At 38.7% G+C, this 23,307-nt stretch overlaps 1 long non-coding RNA gene across 1 annotated transcript in view; it reads right to left on the bottom strand.

Annotated features, from left to right (window-relative positions):
* Nucleotides 1-13,738, bottom strand: part of LOC307190002 — a 103,112-nt gene extending 89,374 nt beyond the window's left edge. The window contains exon 1 of the long non-coding RNA XR_013829338.1: nt 13,504-13,738. This is a non-coding gene — a long non-coding RNA (uncharacterized lncRNA). The remainder of the gene's footprint in view (nt 1-13,503) is intronic.
* Between the last annotated feature and the right edge of the window lie 9,569 nt (nt 13,739-23,307).

The raw sequence follows: 23,307 nt of genomic DNA, 5'->3' as shown, positions 1-23,307 counted from the left end.
GTATATAACTGTGGGGTCATAACTAACACATATTCCCTTAATGGGAATATGGCAAGATTTTAAAAAACATATGGGATGGGAAATATTATTTCGGCCAATATTGGAAAATACAATCTGCCACAGTCAAAAGATACCTTCTTCAACTAAGGTAGACAGTTCATAATAAAATGGTATTGCTGACTTTTTAAACAAGGATACTAAATTTTGTTGTTTTTCCTTTGATCTGATTATGAAAATATATTTTACTAGAACCATCAGTTTGTCTTCTTCCTGGAGATGTAAAACTCACATCTACTCCCTATTATGGCTAGAAGCTATGGCAGTTGCATGATCACCAATATTTCTTTAATGGATAAGAAAAAGTTGTTTTCCTATTCACCTTTCATTTAACACAGCACTAACGATTATCAGCTGTTACTATTATTATTCTATAGGAGATAGTGTATAGAGATAGAGATTTTCACTTAATAAAATCTAGATGTGGAAAGATGAAACAAATTATTTCTAAATCACAATTAAATTTGAACAAAAATGTAGCAATTTTTTTCTAAACTTACATTAGTGTTGCAGCTGGGATTTGAACCTAGATCTCTGTTCTAAGCCTAGATTCTTACTCTTAATTAAAATCTACCTAAAGCTTTGGGCCAAGAACTTCAAGTCAAGCTTATCAGTAGGAAAATTCTCAGTCAAGGCTCAATCCAAGGAGCTGTGATAGCGTTCCAAAAAACTGTATCCTAGGATCTTTCATACCAGGGATGTGTGTTACATACAGATTTGCATTTGAATATTTCTATGTCTGTTGCTCTGTCTGAGAGAATACCTGAACTAATATAACAAAGCAAGATCTAAAGAACCAATGTGGAGAGAACCAAAATATTGTGTTGTTTCTTCTCCATGCTTCTCCCACCTCAATTTCATGGTTCTATAAGATAACACACTCTGATTAAATGTCATTTTAAGGTAAGCAATCTGCTCAGCCCTTGGGATCTTCCATGAGCCCATTCTTCACATTCTCATCTTAACTGGAGGTTTGCTGTGGATGGCACTTATTGGTGCTGAAGAGAAGTTAGGCACTGATTGTTTAAATGTGAGGGACTACTGCTTACTGCTTAAGGTGTGCTGAGGACAACTGGCCCAGGGCTAAGGGGTTTCCAAAGGACCTAGAAGATCCTTTTGGTCTTTGTTGCCAAAAAGTGACTTTGAATTACAGAAATCAATACAAGATTTGACATCTGAAAGTTAGTTGATATCACACCAGCTACAAGGATATTTATCTAGTAATAGGAACACAATTTCTATTCATGTCCTCAGAGCCCTATTATCCAGGGACATACTCCTCATACGACTGCAGTCTGGATCACAGAGCCCTTCTCACACTACAGACTTTGTCTTTACCATGATTGTGCCTCCTGAAAGAAACTACAAAACACCCACTCATCAGGTGTCCCCTGCCTGATGACCTCCCTTAAACCAAACAAGGCTGAGAAGAAGAGACCAAGAAAATAGCCTCTGGATAATTGAAACAGGCACCACAACAATTCATTACTGCCATCCCGACCATTACTAAGTTCTCAATGTCTGTAGGCTCTTCATTCACACCCAGCTCTAACTTGTTTGGCTGTTGTTACTAAAGACCATGAAGAAGGATTCTGGGAAGATGGCAGAGTAGGAAATATCAGGTATCTGTGTCCCCACATAGCCAACAACTGTGCTGGTAAACCTGTCTAATGTAATTACTCTGGAACTCTGGAGTCTGTTGAATGCTTGCAACTCTAAAGGGAAGACCTGGATTGAAAACTGCAGTTTATGTTAGCCAATTCCAGCTCTTAGCACCGTTGCAGCTACCAATCTCCCATCCCCAGGTATATGGCAGTCAGCTGTGCATGTGTTCCTAGAGTAGGTTGCAAACAGCTTGTGGGAGCCAGAGTGGACCAAAAGGACCCTGTTCCGCAAGTATCAGGGATCTGTGCTCTGATGGCTGATTGCTGGTTTTATCACAGAGGTTCAGGCAAGTAGGTGGGTCTGAGGGCCATTGTTGTTGCATCTCCCCTCATTGTTGCATCTGCCCTCATTGTTGCAAGCTCTTTTTCTCTGCCAGAACGACTGCCAAAAGATTTAAAGGGCCAGCACTCTTTTTCTGCCCCCTTCAGTTTTCTATTTTTCCCATTGGAAAACAGATTAAAGATGAGGATATTCAAAAAAACTGCAAATACAGGGGAATTAGAAAGTGACCACACATGCCCAGGGAAAAATTCAGACAGACCTGAGGAAGACTTTAAGTTTATGCCTCAGGTTGATCCTCAGCACAGATTCAGCCTACACTAACAACAATGAAACAAAAACAATTACAAACCCCAGCAAACCTTGAGCAAGGAGGAGAATCTGATTTCCAGAGTTATAATATTATTAGATTCAAATGTTTTGGTGTTACCAAAAAATCAGAAAGCATACAAAGAAACAGGAACATATAGCCCATTCAAAAGAAAAAATAAATCAACACACGTTCCTTGAAAAGATCTGATGGCAGATATACTAAAAAAGATTTAAAACAACTATCTTAGGAATGCTCAGGTCTTCCTTGGCAGTCCAGTGGTTAAGACTTCATGCTTCCAATACAGGGGGCATGGGTTAGATCCCTGGTCGGGGAACTAAGATCCCCCATGCCGCGTGGCGCAGCTCCCACCCCACCCCACCCCCAAAAGAAAAAGAAAGAAAGAAATGCTGAAGGAATTAAAGGAAGATGTGATGTGCAGAAAGTTAAGAAAATGATGTGTGGGGAATTCCCTGGCGGTCCAGTGGTTAGGACTATGCGCTTTCACTGCCGAGGGCGTGGGTTCATTCCCTGGTCGGGAAACTAAGATGCCACAAGCTGTGAGGCACCGCCAAAAAAAACAAAACAAGACAAAACAAAACAAAACATGATGTGTGAACACAATGGGAAAAGCAATAAAGATATTAGAAAATCTAAAAAGAATCTATAAAAGCAATTCTGGAACTGAAAAGTACAGTAACTGAAATGAAAAATTTACAAGAGATTTGAAGGTAATTTGAGCAATCAGAAGAAAAGAGTCAGCAAACTTGAAGATCTGAAAATGGAAATTATTGAGATTAAGGAGCAGAAAGAAAAAAGAGTAAAGGAGACTAAACAGAGTCTAAAAAACATGCTGGAAATCACTAAAGGGACCAACATACATACTGTGGATGTCCCAGAAGAAGAAAGGGAGAAAAGAGCAGAAAGAATATTTGAAAAACTAAAGCTGAAAACCATCACCTTTGATGGAAGACATAAATATAAACAGCCAAGAAACTCAACAAATTCCAAGTAAGATGAACTCAAAGAGACCTGCACCAAGACACATTATAATCAGACTTTAAAATGCCAAAAGCCAGGAGAGAATCTAGAAAGTAACAAGAGAGCAGCAAATCATTGCATACAGGGACTCTTCAATAACACAGTCAGAAGATTTCTCATTAGAAACTGGGGGCCAGAAGGCAGTGGGCCAATACATAAAAAGTCCTAGAAGATAAACACTGTCAACCAGAAATCCTATATCTAGCAAAACTTTAGTTTGAAAATGAGGGATAAACAAAACTGAGGGAGTTTGTTACCACCAGTCCTGCCTTACAAGAAAGGCTAAAGGGTGTCCAGCAAGGTGAAATGAAAGGACACTAGACAGTAACTAGAAAGTGCGTGGAGAAATAAGATTTCAGTAAAGCAATTATAAAGGTGAGTATTATTGTAACAATGGTTTGTGACTGCACTTTTAGCTTCCTATATATTTTGAGAGAATAATACATTAAAAAACTATAAAGGCTAGTATTACTGTAACTTTGGTTTGTACCACCACATTTTGCTTTCTACATAATTTAATACTAATGCATTTAAAATTATTATTAGGTCATGTTTTGGGGCACAAAATGTAAAGAATGCAATTTTGTGGCATCAACAACTGAAAGGGGTGGGATAGAGAAGTAAAGGAGCTGAGTTTTTGTATGTTATTGAAGTTTAGCTGGTGTAGATTCAAATTAGAGTATTTAAGTATAGGATATTAAATGTATCCCCATGGCAACCACAAAGAAAATAGTTACAGGATTACAAAAAGGAAATGAGGGGGGCTTCCCTCGTGGTGCATTAGTTAAGAATCCTCCTGCCAATGCCGGGGACACGGGTTCGAGCCCTGGTCTGGGAAGATCCCACATGCCACAGAGCAACTAAGCCCGTGTTTCACAACTACTGAGCCTGCACTCTAGAGCCCACAAGCCACAACTACTGAAGCCCGTGTGCCACAACTACTGAAGCCTGTGTACCTAGAGCCCATGCTCTGCAACAAGAGAAGCTACTGCAATAAGCCTGCTCACCACAACAAAGAGTAGCCCCCACTCGCCACAACTAGAGAAAGCCCACACACAGCAAAGAAGACCCAATGCAGCCAAAAATAAACAAATAAAAATAAATAAATAAATAAAAAATTTTAAAAAAGGAAATGAGAAAGGTATTTAAGCATACATTTCAAAAAATCAAGTAAACACAAAAGAAGAAGGTAATGCAGGATATGAGAGACAGAGAAGCTATAGGCATCTAGAAAGCAAATAGCAAAAAGACAGAAGTAAGTCTCTCCTTATCAGCATACTTTAAATATAAATGGATTAAATACTCCAATCAGAAGACAAAGATGAGCAGAATGGATAAAAATACATGGTTAACTTACAGGCTATCTACAAAAGACGCCCTTTAGATCCAAAGACACAAATACGTTAAACGTAAAAGGATAAAAAAAGATATTCCATGCAAATAGTAACCAAAAGAGAGCAAGGGTGGCTATACTAATAGCAGACAAAATAGACTTTAAATCAAAAAAAGTTACAAGAGAAAAAGAAAGACATCCTATATTAATAAAAGGCTCAATACAGCAAGAAGATATAATAATTATAAATATTTTCACATGTAATAACAGATCAGTGTAATATATGAAGTAAAGCTGACAGAACTGATGGTAGAAATAGACAGTCCTACAGTAGTAGTTGAAGACTTCAAATTCCCATCCAATAATTGATAGAACAAACAGACAGAAGATAAATAAGGAAATAGAGTACTTAACACAATAAACCAGATCTAACAGACATCTATAGAACACTCTACCCAGAACAATAGCATACACATTCTTCTCAAGTGCACATGAACATTTTCCAGGGCAGACCATAAGTTAGGCCACCAATTAAGTCTCAATTGATTAAAAAGGTAGATATTATAGAAGGTATCTTCCCCAATCACAATAGGATAAAGTTAGAAATCAGTAACAGAAAAAAATAAATCACAAACTTGTGTAAATGAAACCACACTTTGCAACAAGCAATGGATCAAAGAAATATCATAAAAGAAATTAGAAAATGCTTACAGATGAATGAAAATGAAAATTCAAAATACCAAAACTTATGGGATGCTGTGAAAGCAGTGCTAAGGGGGAAATTTACAGCCTTAAATGCTTACATTAAAAATCAAGAAAGATCTCAAATCATCAACCTAACTTAATAACTTAAGAAATAGAAAAAGAACACACTAAACCCAAAGTTATCAGAAGGAAGGAAATAATAAAGATTAGAACAGAGATAAATAAAATGGAGGTTAGAAAAACAGCAGAGAATATCAATGAATCCAAAACTAGTTCTTCGAAATCATCAACAAAAGTGATAATTTTTTAGCTAAATGGACTAAGTAAAAAAGAGAAGACTCAAATTATTGAATCAGAAATGATAGCAGGGCCACCCAGAGCTGTCCCAGCTCTGGCGCCCAGGCTGCCGGCTTTTGGGTGCAGAGTCTTTGCTGAGGAATACTGCTTCTGCTCTCTGGGTGTGGCCGCCAGTAGGCACAGCATTCTGAAACTTTTTGGTCATTGCAATGATCTTGATCAGGAGATGAGAAAATGCTTGAAGAATGAGTACATGGAAAAGCGGAACAAGAGCAAGGAGCATGGCAACACAATGTGAAATAGACTTTTTAATCCTCCAGAGGACTCTGAAAAATAGATCATATTTTCACTGGATGCCTTGGCTGAGAGAAGACCCAAAGACTCTTGGTTGGTAGCTGAAGGAATCCTGTTGCATTTGGTCTCCAGAATCCTTTGAATGGAAAGTGACACATGAGAAATAGAGCCTTAGAGAAGTACAGAAGCCCTGGATCCGGAATGTTGGTTGGGCAGAGCTGTTAGTACTCTCGCTCCTCTACCAGCACACCTGAGACTTTTAATGTGTTTCTTCCCTTTGCCTACGGCCCGTTAACATTTGAGTAACTTATCTCCCTCAGTAAAATCATTGATTCTAAAAAAAAAAAAAAAAAAAAAGAAACGATAGCAGGGACATTACTACCAATTCTTTAGAAATAAAAAGGATAATAAGAGAGTTATGAAAAATTGTACACTGACAAATTGGATAACCTAGAAGAAATGGACAAATTCCTAGAAACAAAACCTATCAAGTCTAAATCATGAAGGAATAGAAAATCCAAATATACCTATAATTAGTAAGGAAATTGAAACAGCAATCAAACATTTTCCAAGAAAGAAAACCCCTGGATCTGATGGCTTCACTGGTGAATACTATCAAACATTTAAAGAAAACTAGTACCAATATTTCTCAAAATTTTCCAAAAAACTGAAGAGAAAGGACCATATCCTAACCTATTCTATGAGGCCAATATTACCCTGATACCAAAGCCAGAGAAAGATTCTGCAAGGAAAAAAAATCCCTACAGACCGATATCTCTTATGAACATGGATGAAGAAACCCTCAACAAAATACTAGTAAGTTGAATTCAGCAGCATATTAAAAAGATTATACAACATGACCAAATGGGATTAATTCCTGTAATGCAAGGATAATTCAAAATATGAAAACTGATCAACTGGTTAAATCACAATAACAGAATGAAAGGAAAAAAACACATAATTCCCTCCGCTGATACAGAAAATGTATATGGCCAAATTCAACACACTTTCTTGATAAAAACTCTCAACAAACTAGGGGTAGAAGGAAACTATTTAAATACAATAAATTATTTATATAAAAACCAAGAGCAACACCATAGTCAATGACAAAAAACTGAAAGCTTTTCCTCTAATATCTGGAATAAGATGAGAATGCCCACCTGAAACCATAAATCTCCTAGAAGAAAGCATACGCAGTAAACTCTTAGCAATATCTTTCTAGATATGTCTCATCAGGTAAGGGAAACAAAAGCAAAAATAAACAAATATGACTACATTAAACTGAAAAGCTTCTGCACAGCACAGGAAACCAAAAACAAAATGAAAAGGCAACCTACTGAATGGAAGAATATATTTTCAAATCATATATTTTCAAATCATATATTTTATAAGGGGTTACTATCCAAAATATATAAAGACTCATATAACCTAATAGCAAAATAAATAAATAAATAAAAAGAACAATTCGATTAAAAAATGGGTATAAGAACTGAATAGACATTTTCCCAAAGGGACATATAGATGGCCAACAAATACATGAAAAGGTGCTCAATATCTCTAACCAGGGAAATACAAATGAGAACCACAATGAGATATCACTCACATCTGTTAGAAAAGGGAACCCTTCGGCACTGTTGGTGGGAATTTAAATTGGTGCAACCACTATGGAAAACAGTGTGGAGGCTCCTCAAAAAATTGAAAATAGAACTACCATATGATCCAGTAATTCCACTTCTGGGTATTTATCCAAAGAAAACAAAAACACTAACTTGAAAAAATATGTGCAACCCTTTGTTCATTGCAGCATTATTTACAACAGGCAAGATATGGAAGAAACCTGTTTCTACTGATAGATGAATGGATAAGGAAAATGTGTAATGTGTTTTATATACATACACACATTAAATATATATTATATACATATATATATATATAAAATGAAATATTACTCAGCCATAAAAAGAAATGAAATCTTGCCATTTGTGACCACATGGATGAACCACTTGAGGGCATTGTATTAAGTGAAAGAATTCAGATAGCTCACTCATACAGAGAACGTACGGGTGGTTGCCAGAGGTGGGGGTTGGAGAATGGGCAAAGTGGGTAAAGGGGTTCAATGGTACAAACTTTCATATATGAAATTAAAAAGTCATGGGGTGGGCTTCCCTGGTGGCGCAGTGGTTGAGAGTCCGCCTGCCGATGCAGGGGACACGGGTTTGTGCCCTGGTCCGGGAAGATCCTACATGCCGTGGAGCGGCTGGGCCCGTGAGCCATGGCTGCTGAGCCTGCACGTCCGGAGCCTGTGCTCCGCAACGGGAGAGGCCACAACAGTGAGAGGCCTGCGTACCGCAAAAAAAAAAAAAAATGTTCAAGGAGATACCACCTAACACCTATTAGGATGGCTACTATTCAAAAACCCAGAATATAACAAATGTTGGTAAGAATGGAGAAATTGGAATTCTTGTATACTTTTAGTGCACAATGTAAATGTAAATGAATGTACAGCTGCTGTACATGTATAGCCTTTATGTAAAAAGGTACAGCTACTGTGGAAAACAGTAGGACAGCTCCTCAGAAAAATTAAAAATAGAATTACTATATGATCCAGCATTTCTACTTCTGGGTATATACTGAAAGGACTGAAAACAAGGTCTCAGATATTTGTACACTCATGTATATAGCAGTATTATTCACAATAGCTAAAACATGGAAGCTACACAAGTATCCATCAATTGATGAATGGATAAGCAAAATGTATATGCATACAGTGGAATATTATTCAGCCTTAAAAAGGAAAGAAATTCTGACATATGCTACAAGAGGGATGAACCTTGAGGACCTCATGTTAGGCAAAAGAAGTCAATAAAACAAGGCAAATGATTCTCCTTATATGAGGTACTTAAAGTACTCAAAGTCAAAGGGACAGAAAGTAGAATGGTGGTTGCCAGGAATGGAGAGTTATAGTGTAATGGGTATAGAGTTACAGTTATACAAAGTGAAAAGACCTATACAGGATGAAAAGCACTCCTAAATGCTTACGCAGGACTTGTTTGCTCTGTGTTTACATATAATTCTGACAAGCTTTATTTCTGTTCTCTTGAGTACAGATTAATTGAGCAACTGAGATTAACTGAGATTAACTGAGATTAACTGAGATGACCACAGAGACCCTTTTTATATTGCTTGAGCAGTTTTACAGGGTCTGACTTAATATCTATAGGTTCTTTTTTCCTATACCAGTATACTAAGTTTGGTTTTTGTTGGTTTTGCTTTCTTATTAGCTTTACTGCATACCAAATGGAAATGCAAGTGGTTAGACTGTTGCTAAATACAGTCACAATGACATCAGCAAGAAGGGATAGTTGACAACTTCTTGGGAAGAAATGAAAGCGAATAACCAACAATTATATAGATATTAGGCATCAAAAAGAACTGACAGCATGATATTGTCTAGTTTGGGGCTACTGGCCCTACACATCTCATAACCCTGAGAGTAGCACTGTCTCATACCAGCGTATTAATAATTTTATGATACTGTCAGTGACCTTCAAGAAAGGATTTAAATTGTATTCAGTTTAATCTAAGAAAGTAGAGTAGTATGCACTGCATTTTACTAGTTTTCCATACAAATTGATATGATTTGGCACTTGAGGGGTAGGGGTAAACTTTTGTTATAATATCCACCACTCTTGAGTGCCTTTTCCATGCCAGGCAATGTGCCAGGTATTTAATATAAGTTGTCATTAATCCTGCTGAGTAATGAGCCTGCAACATGGACAGGTATGTATCTGAGAGGTTTGGGGAAGGCAAATTCATTCTGTTGTGGCTCTGGTAATCGGTTTTATTCTGAGAATTAAACACTTACAGATTGCCTTCCTCTTAAGAAGGCAGAGGAGTGTGCATTGATTTCACTTATCATACTGAGCTGATATAGTTAGATAAGCTTTCGTTATAAAATAATAGCCACCACTCTTAAGTACCTCCTTCGTGCCAAGCAATGTGTCTGGTGTTTAACATAATATATGTTATACATGTTGAGGAACTGTGGCTCAGAGAGATTATTATCTGCTTAAGGACATAAGTGAGTGGCAAAGGCAGGACTCAAATCCAGTTGTAAAAGACCCCAAAGTCATACTCTTCCCAACCCCAGGAGACTTCAGCTACAGAGGAAGTCCCCTCATGTGCACAGTATGGTTCACCAACAGAGCCCATAAAGGAGCTGTCTGTGTAAGGAACTTCCTCATACAGTGAGAAGATTCCTGTTTCTATCCCTCTTCTCCATGGATCACTGTTCTTACTCAGGGAGAGGAGAGCCATTCTGGATGGCTCTGAACCAAGGGAGAATTTGAGTCATCTCAGAGGAACCCACCCAGAGTAGTTCCTTGGTGTTACCTGCTGAGCCTGTCCACCCCTCAGAGTGACCAGCCTGGCCCTGGTTTACCACACTCAGCACTTTCCCTGGCAGCTGAAGTCACCCTAGAAATGGCCTCTGGATTTGGGAAGGAAACTCTCCTGGTACCTGCCGCAAAGGAGGTCCCTGTGTGGTTGGGAGGAGCACCCCAAGTGCAAGTCAACTCAGCTCTGTAGGAAAGTCAGCTAGGCCCTCTCATATTCAAGAACGAGAAGACAGGAAGCCCCCACGGATGTGGCATCCTCTTTGTTCCTGCTGCCATGAATGCCTTTCTGATTCTTTGTCTAAGCTAAAAATCCACTGGTCCTTGGTCCTAGACTCCTTAATGGCAGTTGGAAGCCTAGAGCTGCCTGTAGTTGGGGTTTCCCTTCCCCTGGTCAGTTGGCCAGGATGATATGCCTTCAGGTTAGGCTCTGGCTAAGTGGTGTCTCCTGAGGGCAGGCCTTCTTAGGAACATGGTGATTTGGTGTATTTCCAAATGGTTCCTTTCCCCTCCCTCTCTGGATGCACAAGGGAATTTTTCTCTGCTACCTATTGTGAGAACCAAGTGCAGCTTGTAGAGGCAAATCCCACCAGCGTATATTTCTCTCCTATGTACTGTGAGAACCTGTTGAGCACCAGGACTTAAAATTCACACAACTGTAGGGGACCCCTTATGACTGGGTGACGGAGTTTTTAACTCTCAGAGTTGTCCACGCTGTGTCTCTAGCAGTTCTTCAGTTACAGTTCAGGTTTTCCTACCACAGCACTGGCTCTAGGCACTTGTTCCCACTGAGGTTTCCCCTTGTGATCTCTGCTCCAGTAAGCCATCACCCACTGCCTGTCTCCTCAGTCTTGGGGGCAAAGGTTTGCTTTGTATTCACGTTTCTTAAGGATTCCAGAAGAGTTGTTTTTCCAGTCTCTTCAGCTTTTTACTTGTTGTTAGGACAAAGTAGTGACTTCCAAGTTCCTTACATGCAGAACCCAGTCCAATGAATTTTCATTTGAAATTCTCCAGTGAATTGGACTGGTCTGAACTTCCCCCAGGCTGAGGAGAATGAATTTGTGTTGCTACTACTCCTGAGGTTGTCACTATTGTGGTTTTATGGTTGTTGTTGAGTCTATTTCATACACAAAATGTATGTAATTAAAGGAGTAAACATTTAGGTATAACCTTTTTAACTACATGTAAATTCACAGAAGATTTCTCAGCCATCTGTATAAGATGATAGATGTTCACTAAATTTATTGTGATAAACATTTCAAGATGTATGTGTGTCAAATCATTATGCTGTATACCTTACGCTTATACAATCTCGTACGTTAATTATATCTCAATAAAACTGGAAAAAACTTGAAAAAGGAATTTTCAACCAGATATGGGTCTCTGGCATAGCCTGAGAAATGATCTTTCTAAAAAATTTTAAATAAAAAAAGCACAGGAATCTAATTTAAAAGAATGGAAATATCATAGCAGCTAGAGTTTATCAGAATGTTATAAAATTTTTTTTTCCAAACTAGATTATTTTTACCTCATGCTGATTCCCAGGTTTAATAGTTATGAAATAAGATTGTCCAATGAAGTGCCAAATAATCAAGTAACTATTTTAAAATCAGTACTTTCCTTAGTGACTTTCACTAGATCATGCTCTGTTTAGTGCTTCAGTTCTAAGAAGTTTCAATGAGGGCTGGATGCAATATAAGCAAACTGCACATGCTAAGGTCTAAACTTTTTTAGTTCACTTGGTAAATCAGGGATGGGCTCAGAGGAGAATGGTTTTGCATCTCACACTAGGAGGCCCTAGACTTTAGAAAGTGTTTATTTGCACTCACAATTTCAGAATCCAAGCAAATGTTGCTCTGCCTAACTAGGTCCGAATTCTCCACAGGTTGGGATTAGAGCCGTATTAATAGCGGTGAGGTTGGCTGGTAAATCTGCCAGAGGAAATTGATTTCCATTCATTCAACAAACTCTGGGTGAGTGCCACCTTACGTGCAACACATGGTGCTAAGTGCCAAAGAAAAGGTTTTTTTTGTTTTTTGTTTTCTAAACTTGTCCCTGTCCCAGGGACTTCTTAGAAATTCAGAGTAATTGAGGGATAAATTAATCTCGGTCCCTCCCTATCTGGAGGGACTGACTTTTAAAGTAAAGTTTGAAAGTGCTGGAGGCTAAGTTAGCACCCTCTGGGTACAGACCCTGATGATTCCTGTCTCACACCACCAGCCCTTTGTTTGTAGCCTGGAAAGATTTCAAAGTGAGGAACCAATGTAGGCTTTGAATGCTGAAGGCCCACATGGCACTCAGGTAGAGTTCTGAGCCCACAAAGTGACATGGTTACAAATTTGGCTTCTAAAGTTGTCCTTTCTTAAACATTCTGCAGTCACCACTGCACTGGTGAAAGCTGTGGTTCTCTCAATAGGAAAAGGCAATCCACGGACATACATACTTACAAATGATTTCAAAAGATTGATATGTCAGAAACCTCAGGAATTGGAAGTCATTTAGGCAAAAGTTATTTGTCACCTGAGTTTTAAAGACTCACCTGCAAGTCTAAAGTGGCAGAGCCCAATTTACATGCCGCACAGTATCGGCTTTGCCGTGTTTGCCAACTTGGTCTTGCAACTCTTCTGGGAAAGCCTAGGCCAGAGCTCAGGACCCTAACTGCTGAGCCCCCAAACCCCGGTCTGGTTCTCAGCCCTCGGATTTCTCCTTCTAGACTCCAGGATGCACTGGGCCTGCAATCCACCATTCTGAGCCCTTCCCTTGCACATCTTGCCTTTCCCGGCTCTGCGCCCAAGCACACCTGAGCGCTACCAACCAGTTCTTTCATTCCCGGGGTCCCCCACTGGCCTGTCAGTCCGCCCTGAGGAGAGGGACTTTCAGGCACCCAGTTCCCCAGCTCTGAGATTTTATTCCCTTGCAGCACCGCCGCACCTGGGATTAAGAAGGAGAAAAACTGAACAAGGACATCTTGGAAATTAGGTGTCCTGAGCCCGGAGACCACTCCTACAAAGGTAAGAAATGTGGCACAAGTGTGTCGAAGGAAATATTGAGGTTTCTGGACCCTGAGGCCTGGGTCACTCATGGCACACCTGAGGCTAATTTCGTTTCCGCCTGGGAGAAACACCTACCTGCTCTGTTTTCTTCCACTGGCCGCTGATGCCGCTGCAGTGCTTGCCGCGCTGGAAGTTCTCAGGCTGCTGTGGATCATGCGCTGTGAGTTCAGACACGGTGATTCTGGGGACAGTGAGAAGCTTCTTTTTTTGCACTCTACCCGCTGTGTACAGGACCTCGGATCTTCCAGGAGGGCTTCGAGCAGTAGCTCTGACAGAGAGATCCAGAAACCTGTTGGACAGGGTGTAGGATGGTGCAGGTGCTGGGTAATCGGCTGTTACCATGCAGGCTTATTCTTGAGTCAGTGCAGGTTTCACGAATGCAGTTTATTTTCATCCAGATGTGTGCGCGCACACAGACACGCATGCGTGCGCGCTTCTGGCACGATTGAGGGCGAATGACACGTCAACGCCCCTGTGCCCGTGTCCTTTCGTGCGTGCCTGTGGTTTGGGAGTGGGCACACGTTTGGAGGCATTACTCAATTTTTGTGTGTGAGAGAATGACTGGAAGTAAATGCGAGGATTACACTCAGCTGTAAACGTAGATCTGACCATGTCTCCGGGAGGCACAAAATATCCCATTGACAATCCATCTCAAGGAGTAAACAAACACCTGGATCATTGCAATGGCTTACAGGGCCTGAATTTCCCTTCCCTTTCTCTCATCACCAGTCCCACTACCGCCTGGTCTCACATTCTACTTCTCCCTCCCACTGGCCTTCTTTCTGCCCCTCATTCTGTATCCACCAACACCAACATCCTCAAGTGTTTGCACCTGCTTGTACCTCTCTGCAGAATGCTCTTACTCAGCGGCCCCACCACCTCCAGATCTTTATTCAAATGTGGCCTACCCGGGAAATCCTTTCTGAAATTGTACCTCAGGCTGCCAACACACCCCAATCCTCTTCTTCTTTGCTTTATTTTTTTTCCTCTTTATCACTCATTATATACTATATCGTATATATTTGTTTACTTTTTTGGTTTATTGTTCACACCCTATGCTGTGAACAGTGTAAGTTCCACATGGATAGGAATACAGCAATTTTGTTAATCTGCTGAATCCCCTACACACAGAATAGCATGCCTGGCACAAGGCAGTACTCAATAAATATTTATTGAATGAATGGAGTCAAGTCTCTTTTGTGTTTGTGCTCAACACTCTGGTAAAACAACTGATAGAACTATAGGAGAAATACATATGAATCAAGAACTGTTTTTAGAGAATTAATGCACCCTTCCCAATAAGCCATGGCTTCTGGTATCAATTCCCCAACGTTAGGTCCCACACTGACTCTGCAAACGTCCCCTGAGAATATGATGTATTTCAGAAACAATACAGTGGTTACACCCACAAAGAGGTGATATATTTTATTACTGATCAGATTATGTCTACTTGTTCCAATACCATTTATTAAAAAAACCAAGTTGTCCCACGTTGATTTGAAACACCATTCTTATCTTTGCTGATCATCTTCTGGCCTTTTTTCTCCTCTATTGATATGTTTATACACCAGTAAGACAGTTTAACAACTAGTAGGGCAAAGTTGCCCTTATACTTCTCTTTTTCAACATGCTCTTGTGAATGCTCACACATTTATTTTTCCAAAGGGAAGTTAGGATAATTACCAATTTTTCAAAAGTCCTATTGGATTTTGATTTGCTTGGGCTTTCCAGGTAGACAGTTTTATCATCCATAAATAATAGTAAATCTTATTTCTTATTTGTGTTCTTATTATATGAAGTAGTACTTCTTCCATACTCAAGAATATATTGAATATATATATATATATATATATGAATAAACTCTCCTCTTACTGGATATTCAAAGATTTTTTTTTTTTTTTTTTTTTGCGGTATGCAGGCCTCTCACTGTTGTGGCCTCTCCCGTTGCGGAGCACAGGCTCCGGACACGCAGGCTCAGTGGCCATGGCTCACGGGCCCAGCCGCTCCGCGGCATGTGGGATCTTCCCGGACTGGGACACGAACCCGTGTCCCCTGCATTGGCAGGCGGACTCTCAACCACTGCGCCACCAGGGAAGCCCCAAAGATTTTTTAAAATCATAAATTGATATTAAGTTTTATCAAATATCTTTTGTTATCTAAAAAATTATGTTTTTTTTCTTTGACTTATTAATATGACAACACACTTCTAAAAATAAAAGCTAATGTTAACAGATAATATTTTTTGAGTGGTTACTACATGTTTAGTAAGTGCATTGCAGATATTAACTCTTTTAATCTTTACAAGAGCTAGGCCTATTTTATACATAAGGGAACTGAGGTATGGAGAGATTAAATAAGTTGATTAAAGCCATATAGCTATCAGATCCATCTCAAGATGCAAACCATTTCCTAGGCTATCTGACTCCAGAGTCTGCACTCTTAAATCACTATACTGCTACTTCATAAACTCTGCTTTGTCAGAGGATATGTACTAAAATACAGTTCTAAATTCAATTTGCTTGTGATTTATTTAGGATTTTGTACTCCCTTTGTTCTGTTTAGAATTGGGGCTATGCCAATGTTATTAAATGAGTTGGCAAACTTTTGAACTTCTGTTTTAGATCATGAAAACTTTCTGTGCCTTAAGCTTGATGTAATTCACCTGTGAAACTTTCTCACCGAGTTCTTTTTATAACATAGTTCTTAGCAAGGTTTTCAATTTCTGTCCTGGTTATTCAACATTAGTATTGTTTTATTTTATTCTACCTATTTTTGATTTACATATATTTTTGAAAACAGTTTAATTTTAAATTTTTTGCATGCATTAGCAAATTGTACTTTTTCATTATAATTTAAAATCTTCATATTTGAGGTTATATATATTTTTTCATTCTGGATGTAGTATATCTGTATTTTCCCTTTTCCTTTTCCTCATTCAAATTAACAACAATTTCTATTTTATTGAACTTTTCAAAGCACTGGCTTTAATATTTATTTTTCATTTCCACTGTCCTTCCGGTTTCTAATTCATTAATATCTTCCTGGCCTACTTAATTCCCTTATCCTACGTGATTGCTAAAAACATTGTTTAGCTGGTCTCTTTCTAGATTTCTGTGTTGAATTATTGAATTAAATTGCTTACCTTTTTCTTTTTCTTGGTTAGTTGTTAACTAATTAGTTAACTAATAGTTAACTAAGATTAGTTAACTATTTCCCTCCACCTAACTGATTAGATCCTGATCATGTTTATGATCATAGAATATCTGCAATGCACTTACTAAAATGCCTAGCAGGTAGTGACCAAGTCTCCATCATGTTTTACCTGAACTATTACAACAACCTCCCAATTGATCTCCCTGTTTCTACCCTTTTTGCTATGTAGATAATTCTAGAGTGATCTTTTAAAAATATAACTCATACCGTGTCTATCCTCTGTTCAAATCCTTCCACAGGCTCCCCACCTCCTCAGAGTAAGCCAAAGTCCTAATGGTAGCCTAGAAGGTACTACATGATCTGACCTTATATAATTTCTCTAATCTCCCTTCCTGTCAACGAATCCATTGCTTGCTCCACTCCCAGCTTCCTCAGGGTCTTTGCACTTACTATTTTCTCTGCCTAGCATGCTATTCCCTCAAAGTCTGCATGATTGATTCCTTCCCTTCCTTCAGAACTCTGCTGAAACATCACCTTCTCAGAGACGGCTTTCCTTACCACTATATGCAAAAAGGCATCCCTTCTCTGATCACTCTCTATCCACCTTACTCAGCTTTATTTTTTCCAAAGAACTTATCATTATCTTAAATATTATATATTTAGAGTGGTTTTTTGGTCTATGCACTTCCACTAGCATGTAACTCTATGAATGAAGTTACATGTTTTTTTATCTATGTCCCTGAAGCATAGAAAAATTTTTAGAACACAGTAGCCCTTCAATAAATATTTGTTGAGTTAATAAATTATGAAACTATATAAGACTCTGATTTTGATCTCTAAGTTCATCTTAACCATGTGACATGTGATGTAAAGATCTCATTTTTAAAATAGTCTATAACTTTTGTCTTGAGTTCCACTTTATCTCAAAAGTTAGGAAGAGCATTTCTATCTTTAAAATAGTTTTAAAAATTACGTCAGTTATCCAGTTCCAGGTTTTTTGCACTGAGGTTACATAAAGTGACCTCCATAAATTTTTTACTTGGGAAAATTATTGAGATTTTTCTATGAGGCTTATTATGTGATTCTTTCCAAAAAATATTTGTTAAATAATAGAAGAAGTATTTCCCCGAGATAAAAATATTTATATCTCTATCCAAATCTATGGATATGAAATTAACATGATTCATGATATTATTCATATATATTATCTTTGCCTTGTGGTTGATCTTGCAAAGACTAAGAGAGGGCAATAAAGTTTCCAAATACTATTGTTTTTTCTGTGAACTACCCCTTGCATTCCAAAACTTTTCAGTTTACACAGTTTTAACTTTTTCTTACCTTTATAAACAACTTTAATAAGGTATAAATATAAAATTATATACTTTAAACTATGTTATTTCAATGAATTTTACCAAGAATATGCCATATAAACCATGTAACAATACCACAAAAATGTATAGGATATTTCCATCATCCCAGCATGTTCTTTACGCCACTTTGAAATCAATATCATCCAAATCACTGTCTCACACAATCACTGGTGTGATTTCTATCACTGTGGATTCATTTTTCAATAGATATATAATATGTACTCTTTTTTATCTAGCTTCTTTCCCTCAGCATCATGTTTGGGATTGTTTTTTATTGCTGCATATATCAGTATATAACTATTTGGGGGATTAATCAGGTATTAATTCCAAAGGATTGGGGAGAAAGAATTAGGTAGCATGCCACTGCATACCAAAGATGTATTGTTGGACAGACACATGTATTGTTTCTAGCTTTTGTTATTATGCGTGACACACTTATGAACACTCATGTACAAGTGTTTCTATGAAGAGCTGAAATCATTTCTCTTGGATAAATAGCTAGAACTTGTATGGTAAATGTCTGTACACCTAACCTGACTATGCCAGTTTACAAATGGCTTTGTCATTTTATACTCCCAGCATAAACTTCAGTTCATTTAACTTGCTCGACACAACCTTGACAATGATTGCTATTTTCAGCCTTTATAATTTTAGCCATTCTTATGATACTGTAACAGTGCCTCATCATAGATTTTGATTTTTTTTTTTTTTTTTGTGGTACGCGGGCCCCTCTCACTGTTGTGGCCTCTCCCGTTGTGGAGCACACACTCTGTTTGTGCAGGCTCAGCGGCCATGGCTCACGGGCCCAGCCGCTCTGCGGCATGTGGGATCCTCCCGGAACAGGGCATAAACCCGTGTCCCCTGCATCGGCAGGTGGACTCTCAACTACTGCGCCACCAGGGAAGCCCTAGATTTTGATTTTTATCTCCCTAATTAATAGTGATAATTGAGTATCTTGGTCATTTGTTTATATTCTTTTGTAAAGTTCCTGTTCCACTATTTTTCCCATTTTCAATTGGACACCTTATCTTCTTACTATGTAGTTGTAAAGATCTTAATATATTCTAGATACAAGTCCTGCTTCCTTTGGGGGCACTATTTCACTTACCTGCTCATTTCTCTCCCTCCTGAATCACTTCTTCTGTGGGAAACCAGATGCCATGAAATGAGGCTGTTCAAGCAGGCTATGGAGTCGTCTGTGTGTCAAGGAATGCAGGTCTCTGACCAATAGCCATGAAGAATGGAGGCCTGTCAACAACCAAATGAGTGAGTTTAGAAGTGGATTCTCTAGCTCCCCTTGAGCCTGGATATGACTGTAGGCATAGCTGAGAGCTAGACAGCAACCTCAAGAGAGACCCCAAGCCAGAACCACCCAGCTGAGCCTCTCCCAGATAGCCTACTCTCAGAAACTGTGTGATATATTGTTCTTCAGAGCTAAGTTTTGAGATAATTTGCTACATAGCAATAGATAACTAATATTCATCCAAACTATGATAACTTAACCCAGTTTTGGGATTGAATCCAGTTTTGGAAAAGCGTCTGAAAATTCCTGTAACAGCTGCTGCACATAAGTGGTTGATAGAGCTAACAAATGTCTTGCCTTTGTCTCTTGTAGGGCCCTGAGCCAAGTACTATAAATCTGGGCCTCATCTTTCCTACTCAGGCTTGCCAGGACAATGATGAGATTAATTGTTTCCATAAAGAGGAAAACTCTAGGAACTTCCTGGAGAGCTTGGCTCATGCGTAGATCTAGGAAAATTGTAAAAGTAGTTTCTTGCCTACTTAAATGTAGCCAACAGTGGCCAAGTCCTATACAAAACCTTTAATATAGTCCACAAAGCTATGTATGAAGTGGCACCTGACTGCTGTTCCAGTCTCATTTCTCACCATGCTCTCTCTCCCATTCTGAACTCCAGTTACACTGGCATTCTTTCAGTTTGTCAGAATTTGCATGTTCTTTCTACCACAGGGCCTTTCCACATGCTATTTCCTTGTTCCAAAGTTCCTGTATCTTCTATGTTTGCAGTTAATTCTTACTCACTTCTTAGATCTCAGCTAAGTGTTGCTTCCTTAGAGAAGCCTTTCCAGACAACCTCCCTGAGTCTAGGTTGTATTTCTTTCTTATTTGATTTCAAAGAGTGTACATACCTTTCCTTAGTTCACCATTTCAGTTTTAGTTTATGAATTTATTAGTGTGAATATCTGATTACTATCTAATGCCTTAGCTAAAAATTCCATTCACACAGGAACCGCATCCATTTTGCTCTGCCCTGTGACATTTAACATAGAATAAAGTATAGTAGGTGCTCAATAAGTGTTTGTGATATGAAGAAAAATGGCAATTAGAACCCATGTTGGCCAAAGCAATCTTAAGAAAGAAAAACAAAGATGGAGGTATCACATGCCCTGATTTCAAACTATACTACAAAGCTATAGTAATCAAAACTGTATGGTACTGGCATAAAAACATACACATAAATCAATGGAACAGAATAGAGAACCCAGAAATAATCCCATGCTTGTGTGATCAATTAATTTACAACAAAGGAGCCAATATACAGTGGGGGAAAAGACAATCTCTTCTATAAATGGTGTGGGAACAACTGGATAGCCACATGCAAAAGAATGAAACTGGACTATTTTTTCACCATATACAAAATAAAATGTATTAAAGACTTAAATGTAAGATCTAAAACCATAAGACTCCTAAAAGAAATCATAGGCGGTAAGCTCCATGACATCACTCTTAGTGATGTTTTTTCTTGGATCCGTTTCCTCAGGCAAGGGAAACAGAAGCAAAAATAAACACATGGTACTACATTAAACTAAAAACCTTTGCACAGCAAAGGACACCATCAACAAAACAAAAAGGCAAACTGAATGGGAGAAGATAGTTGCAAATGATATATATCTGATGATGGGTTAATATCTAAAATACATAAAAAACTCAGCTCAGTATTAAAAAAAATCTGATTAATAAATGGGCAGAGGACCTGAACATTTTTCCACAGAAGGCATACAGATGGACAATAGACACATGAAAAGATGTTCAACATCACTAATAAACAGGGAAATGCAAATCAAAACCACAATGATTTACCACCTCACAATTGTCAGAATGGCTATCATTAAAAAGACAACAAATAGCAAGGATGTGGAGAAACGTGAACCCTTGTGCACTGTGGAAGCTATGTAAACTGATGCAGTCACTAAGGAAAACAGTATGGTGGTTCCTCAAAAAATTAAAAATAGAACCACCATACAATCCAGCAGTTCCACTTATGGATATTTATCTGAAGTAAACAAAAACACTAATTTGAAAAGCTATATGCACCCCTATGTTCATTATTTACCGCAGCCAAGATACGGAAAGAACCAAGTGGCCATCAATAGATGAATGAATAAAGATGTGGTATATATAGACAATAGAATATAACTCAGCCGTAAAAAGAATGGAATCGTGCCATTTGTGAAAACATGGATGTACCTAGGGTGCATTACGCTAAGTGAAATAAGTCAGATGGAGAAAGCCAAATACTGTATGATTTCACTTACACATAGAATCTAAAAAACAAATGAACAAACAAAACAAAAACACTCATAGATACAGAAAACAAATGGGTGGTTGCCAGAGGGGAAGGGATAGGGAGGGTTGGGCAAATAGGTGAAGGGGATTAAGAGGTACAACTTCCAGTTATAAAATAAATAAGTCACAGGGATATAATGTACAACATAGGGAATATAGTCAATAATATTGTAATAACTTTGTATGGTGACAGATGGTTACTAGACTTATCATGGTACTCAATTAGTAATCCCTCCTATATAAATGTCAAATTGCTATGTTGTATACCTAAAACTAATATGATATTGTATGTCAACTATACTTCAATTTTTAAAAAGGTGATAATATGATTGCGAAAAAAAGGAATCCATTTTAATAAATGGTACCCTCTGAGTAGCACAGGGGCTATGTTCTAATCTAATCCAGATAGAGAAAGCTTTCCTGGAATGTGATATCACATCACATCTCTAAAAATGAACAGCATTCTGTCAGAAGAACATAGCAACCACAAAAGTAAGAAATAACAAGAGCCTGAATAAGCTCACAAGTCACTGGATCCAGGTCTAGTCAATTATTTCTTTTGTGAAAATGAGAACTATCAGTCCATTTGTCTGGATATAGGAAGTTACTGAAGGTCCCGTGAAGAATGGTAGGAGCTTCAAAACTGAATGGGAAATGAGCTTGTAAGGTGGCAGGTGAACGCCACACAGCTTTTATGACATAGCCAGATCCCTTCCCAAGCATAGCTAATGAAGACCACCTTTGTTGAAGAGCTGCCTACTCAAGCACTCGTGACTGGAATTCTGGAAATGCCAGAACACCCAACAGCCAGACCTGAGGATTTGAAAAGGAGAAGAGGTGATGCCAAGGTACGACAGGATCACTAAGCTATTTGTCCTTTGGTCTCTTGAAAGTTGGGCCCAAGACAGGACCCAGGAATGCAAAGGCAACTCCACAGAACCCTAGAGAAATCAGAAGGTACTGTCACATACACTAGACCTGGGGAGCTGTCAAGGAATGCTGGGCCTTTCTGTAAGGCAGGTATGTAATCTTGTGAGCTGGTGCTGAGCTCAGGTGATTTCCAAGGGTAATCAAATAATTCAGCCTCATTCAAACTTAAATGTTGAAGCCCTAATCCCTAAGTGATGGTGTCTGTAGATGGGTTCTTTGGGAAATAAGTAGGTTTAGATGAGGTCATGAGTGTAGGCCCTCATACTGGGATTAGTACCCTTTTATAGAGACACCAGAGTTGTCTGCATTACCCTTACGCCTTTCTGTGCCATGTGAGCACACAATGAGGTGGCTGTTTGCAAGCCAGGATGAGAGATCTCCCAAGAACCTGATCATGCTACCACCCTGATCTCCAATTTCCAGTCTACAGAACTATAACAAAATACATGTCTGTTGTTTAAGTTACCCAGTCTATGGTATTGTGTCATGGCAGGCCACAACTAATACAGTGGCAGCGATACAGTGATGAATAGAAGACACACAGTCTCTACTCTCAATGGAGGATGAATAGGGAAGTTCGAAACCAACCATTAGCATAAAACATGAGTAATAATCAGAGTGTACAGTGCAGCACAGGTATATGTAACAAAGATGTAGCCTTGCCAGGAACTACGGAAAGAGCTATTTTAAGTTATAAATTTTAATTTGAGATCTGAAGATTGAAAGGCATGGGAGGGACATTAAAGGGCTTTCAGGCATAGAGACCAGGGGCACAGTCATAGTATCAGTGGCATGATGGAGCCTGCTCATACCAGCTCATGCAAGCCATTGTTTGCATCT

Source organism: Stenella coeruleoalba, assembly GCF_951394435.1.
Source record: "Stenella coeruleoalba genome assembly, chromosome: 8".
Lineage (NCBI taxonomy): Eukaryota > Metazoa > Chordata > Mammalia > Artiodactyla > Delphinidae > Stenella > Stenella coeruleoalba.
The sequence above is the reverse complement of the archived record's forward strand: the minus strand, read 5'-3'. Positions and strand labels throughout refer to the sequence as shown.